The sequence below is a fragment of the Manacus vitellinus genome, unplaced genomic scaffold, assembly GCF_001715985.3.
Source record: "Manacus vitellinus isolate BGI_N305 unplaced genomic scaffold, ASM171598v3 scaffold_95_pilon, whole genome shotgun sequence".
Lineage (NCBI taxonomy): Eukaryota > Metazoa > Chordata > Aves > Passeriformes > Pipridae > Manacus > Manacus vitellinus.
The window spans coordinates 1055674-1061322 of NW_021940896.1; positions in this window are offsets into that span (position 1 = coordinate 1055674).

Sequence of the window (5649 nt, forward strand, 5' to 3'; positions counted from 1 at the left end):
CACCACACCCTGGAGCCCTCAGTGTCCTCAGCCTTTGCTGTGAGACACCTCCAGCTGTGTCCTCACAAGTGCAGTAGAAGTGGCACTTCTGGAACGTGCTTCTCCTTGTTCCTCTGAACAAAACACACCTTACACACCGAGTAACCCCAGAGATCCAAGAATAACCCTGAAATACTGGTGATATCCTAAATATCCCAGCCCTCCTGGAAGAGATGCACTCAACCAATGCAAACACCTCTACACCAGGCAGGTCCACGTCAAGCCACACCAAGCAGGTGGACACACCACCACACCTGGGGTGTCTTGCTGTGCAGCTGTAGGATGATGTTCCCTCTCCTGCCATGGAAGAGTGGCCTATACAGCACCCATTCCACTGCCACCACCCCAACCTGCTGTGGGAGAAGTGTCTCCTGGGGACGAGGACATTCCTGAATGGAATTTCATTGCCATTTGGTTCCTAACGTTTTTGGCTCCTGCTGGAGCATCTGCTGTAGATCACTGCCAGGAATGGGATGCCAGACTAGGAAAATTATAATTTCTGTAGGGCAATAACTATATTCCTGTGACATGCCAGGAGGCTGGGGGAGGAAATTCAAATGACAGTGAAAATCAAGTTCTGATTTTCTAACCTCAGCCTAAATCACGACCTGTTCTAAACAGGGGGAGGGATGAAATGTTGACTTCCCTATCCTATGGGAATTTGTATTGCCAAATTAACTTCCAAATCAATTTAATATTTAAAGTTACCCATGATCATATGGGTATCTTAGAGTAACTGCACACTGGTTATAGAACCTGGAGAGGATTGGGTATAATTTTGACTACACTTGTAGCCAACTGTTGAGGCCTATGGACTGATGGATATACTCAGTCTTCTATAGGCACAGACAGACAAATTATAATAATTTTTCTATCCTCTGCATTGTTTTTACTTAAATATTGCAGAGGTAGCTGTTAAACAGCACGTCATACCTCTCTCTTCCTCAGTGTCACAGGGGCAGAGCTGCTGTTTGTTCTACCTGAACGTGAGCACGAGGCATCCCATAGGATCCAGGAGGGAGATCCCTGCCCAGAGAAGTCCCCAAACTGAAACAGGGAGAAAGGAAAGGTGGGACAGGTCACAACTCAGCCACAGCCCTGTGATTCTGCAGGAATAAACACACACTGCCCCTCCGTGGGCACTGAACTCACCCTTCCATGGTGTGCTGCCACCTCCACTGGAAGCACTCCCAGATCCTGCGATGGGTTCCCATGCAGGTGCTTGTGGTCAACTCTCCCTACACCTCCACTCATCCCATTCCTACACATATTAACCCTCTCCCAGCCCAACCCATCCCAGCACATCCACTCTTTTTCCATAACATACCCATCTCAGTTATCCAGTGCTTCACAGCTGCAGTGAGATGAGCTCCTTGTACTGAGCATAAAAGGGTTAACGAAACACAAATCACAACATGTCTATCACCTAAATCATCAATTAGTGTAATTTCAGTCACCATTTAAGTAACATGGAGTTCTGGTTCAACCTGTCTGAAGTGACGAAGAGATCCTCCTGATCTCTACCTCAGAGCTGGACACGACTGACAGAGGAGCTTTGGCAACACTTGAAGGAGCTCAGCAAAGACAAGGCTTTGCATTTTTGTAGATCACCCTGCAATTGCACCAAATTAAAATGCAAAGTGGGCACTTGTGCATTTAAATTTTTTTTTTAAAAAAAAAAGGGGATTAATGCACACTTCCACGTTTCTGGGTGTGTTTTGAGTCAGCTGTGTTTGGCATTGCTCTATTTATGCTAATGCACGTTCCCAGTTAGTGCTGTTTGCCATTTGGAAGGTGTCCTCAGCAATTCTGGGTCCCATTGGCAGAGAAACCCCTGCATGGCTGAGGCAGAGCATTGCTGGTGCCCAGCCTTGGCTCCTCACGGGTTGCCTCATGCCCAGTCAAACATCTTCCAAATTCCTGGGCTGTGGAAGAGGAATTGAGTTCACAAGGTCGAAACATCTCTCCGTGCAATGTCTGTCCCACTCCTGATGGGTGTTCCTTTTCAAGGACAGGCTGGATGGAGCTCTGAGCAACCTGGGACAGTGGAAGGTGCCCCTGCCCATGGCAGGGGGCTGGAACTGGATGATCTTTAAGGTCCCTTCCAACCCAGACCGCTCTGTGATGATTCCTTGGCACAGCCTCAAGCACGTGCTCATCACCTTCAGGGTCTGAAAAATTCCTGGACACAATGGACAATGAGACCATGTGGTCTCTCCCACAGCCTGTAGAAACTGGTAATGATGTTGGTTGTCCTTTGCAGCCTGTGTTGGGACCTCTGGAATGCTACACCAAAGCTAGGGAGGTGTATTAACTGACCACCACCATGATCCGTGCAAACTCAGACACAAATACCCTTTAATTCCCAAGGAAAACAACCCACCCTCTCCTCTCTTACCTCCTGTGGTGCCAGCAGGGACCTGCCTTCAGCATCCTGTTATCCACAGAGGTCAAACTCTGGTGCCACCAAGGACAGCCCTAGGACTTAGGTGGAAGGAAGGCAAAGTTATAACCCTGAGCATTTTATTACTTCCTATTTGATCCCGATGATTTTTTTCCCACTTATTTCAGCTGAAATTGTGAATCTCCAAAACAAACACATTCTAGCAAGAAGCTGGGGCAAGTCAGCTCAGATTTTTCCCAGAATCAGTGTTTTACCTTTTGACTGATCAAAGGCTCCATCAGCACAGTCTGTGTTGTCGTTATTTCTCGTGGTTTGATCCGTGCTCACAGGAAAATTTACATTTTATGTAGTTAGAGCAACATATTTTCACTTTTTCCTGCTGAAAGCAGAAATTTCTTGGAATTTGATGAACAGATGAGATTTCAGGGCTGCTTGTGGACACTCCCCCAGGTCCCTTTGGAGATGTTCAGAGCTTTCTGCACTGGAGCTTGGCCTGATGATCATGTGTGGTCAAGCCCTGGAACAGGCTGTTCAGGGCACTGGTGGAATCACCATCCCTGGAGGGATTTAACAGCCATGTGGATGTGGCACTTGGGGACGTGGGTTAGTGGTAGACTTGGCAGTGCTGGGGGAACAGTTGGACTCAATCTTAGAGGTCTTTTCCAACCTCAATTATTCTGTCATTCCATGATCTATCACACTCTGAAGGATGTTTCCACAGGTAGGTGAGGTGAATGTCTCTCATGAGTCTCTTCCTCTACTGTTGTCTCCACAAACCTCAGAACAAGGAGAAAACAAAGACAGCAAAGCCAACCAGACCATGACAAGTGCTACCCAAGCACTTCCAACTTTGCCTTGGAAAAGCCACCAAAATCCCCAGATGGTCACAAAGAGCAATCCCCCAGTCTGACCTGTGCTGGAAGGGAGAGGAACAGATACCCATGTTGACATTTGCCCCTTTAATTCTGCATTACAATTATAATCTCCAGTTCATCTCCATCACATGCTCCTTTTTCATGTCTCCCGTCTCCACGTCTCTGGGAAGAAGCACATAAGCCTGGATGTTGAAAGATCCTTAATGTTTCCTAGGAGGTTGAATCCCCTGCAGGACTTGATGTCAAAAGAGAAAAACGCTCAAATTTGCCTCACCTGCTTCTTAAGCACTGCTGGGCCTTTCCAGGATTAAGCCATTATAATCTCCTTAAGCAGTTGTGAAATTAAATAAACACAAGAGTGATTTTCTGCTCAAAATACAAATATTAAAACAAGTCCACGTGCTGAAATGCCTTTTGGAATTGTGAGTGCTAAGGAGATTTTGCCTGATTTTTGAAGGGGCTGCTTGATCTGTGTGCCTTCTGAGTTTTCTGAGGTGGCTTTTGGGCTCTCACTTTGCCATCACGAGCAACTTCTGCCCATTTTAACCTGAACTTTCCAAAGACTCCTGTAAACTTCCAGAGTAAACACAGAGCAATAACTCTCTGAACTCCTGAAGGAATCAAACTGATGCAATTTATTTCCACAGAACCATGCAATATTCAATGATACACTGAATCCGTGTTTTCAACACTTTTTAAAGGACTAAAACCCTGGAAAGAATTAATTAGGCACGCTCTGAAGCCTGAGCATTTAACAGTTTTCCACTCAGTTGTAGAATTTTAAGACCACCAACACTGGATACTGGCAAAGATTATCAAAGGTATTCTGGGCTGAAATACAAACTAGTCAGAGGGCTTGGCCACTGAGCAGCTGGAAAATGCTTCATGAAAGCTTTAGCTGGGCTTTTATATTTTGTAAAGAAATTTTAAGAAAAACTCCAAAGTATCCAGAAGGTTAAATTTGGAGCAGAGTGACTCATTGGAAAAGTATGTGCTGCAGGGAATATTGTCTTCTCTGCAGATCAAGCAAATGGTTAATGCAGCAGAGGGGTATTTATGGACTGCAAAGTGAGGCTGGAAGGGAATGATGGGCTGGGATGTGTGCAGAATCCAGCCAGTGCATGGGAATGTGGGGCTGGATGGAGCAACTTCCACAGCCACGAGCCACAACACCTGGAATTGCCAGAACCTGGGAGATCCTGTCATCAAAATGTCTCCTGTTGTTCTGAAGTGACTTGAAAATGTATAATTCTGAAAAAATGCAAGGAATTTTTTTTTTCCTTTTTTCCACATCAGATAACGTTTCAGTTCCATTTTCTGGCTGCATCCTCATTTTTCCCAACTGTTGCCTACAACAGTAACACAAAATTCCAAAACAGCCACTGTTTGATAAGGTCCTCACTAGCCCATAATGATATTGCAGAAAGCTGATTTTACATGATGGGAAACTCAGTTGGGAAAACCTCATTATTTAAGTACCTGATGCCCAGGATTATGACAGATGCTTTACAAGACAAAGATGGTTCAGACATCCAGGTATTCTGGACAAAAACAACACAGTTGAGATGCAAAACCACAAAACCAAAATGAAACAACCAAAAAAAACACCAAACAAAACCCAAGCAAGAATTAGCCATGGGACTCACACTTTCTGTCCCTGATTGAAGATTCCCAGACAAGCAACTTGATTTATTTTCCTTTTAGCTCTCAATCTACAGAATAAAAACGACCCACCTGAGAGAATCCTTCTCTAGATATTTACTGTGCAGAATTTAAGGAGACACTTTAAACACTGAGGACATGGAACTGCAGGTGAACAGGGACATTTCAACCCCAGAGAGCTGAGCACCTTCAGACTCAATATTTTGTTTCCTTTGCCAATGAACAGCCCATTTTTCTCCCTCATCCCAATCCCTCTCCTCCCTCGTCCCCTTGTGATCACTGGCCAAGGGTTGAACGAGGCAGAGCTGAATGAGCCTCGCTGACATCCTCATGAGCATGTTGGGGGTACAAGGAGGTAATAACTCTGAGATGAGCTCATAACACAACACATTTAATTGAAATAAAGCCATAGTACACCTCAACATATTCATACATGCTATATATTATGTCATACATATCATATATTACAACTTATTGAAGATGGGCAGTTTTCTAAACAAAGCACAGCCAAATCCATATGGTTCCCATCCAAGATGGATTAAAGTGGGAAACAAACCCAAATTTTAATAAAGTAACTGAAGATGACAATGAAGTTATACTAAAATCAATAAATATGTACATCTATGTATATACACACGTGAAATGCAATACAAGCCTAAAAGGGCCAAT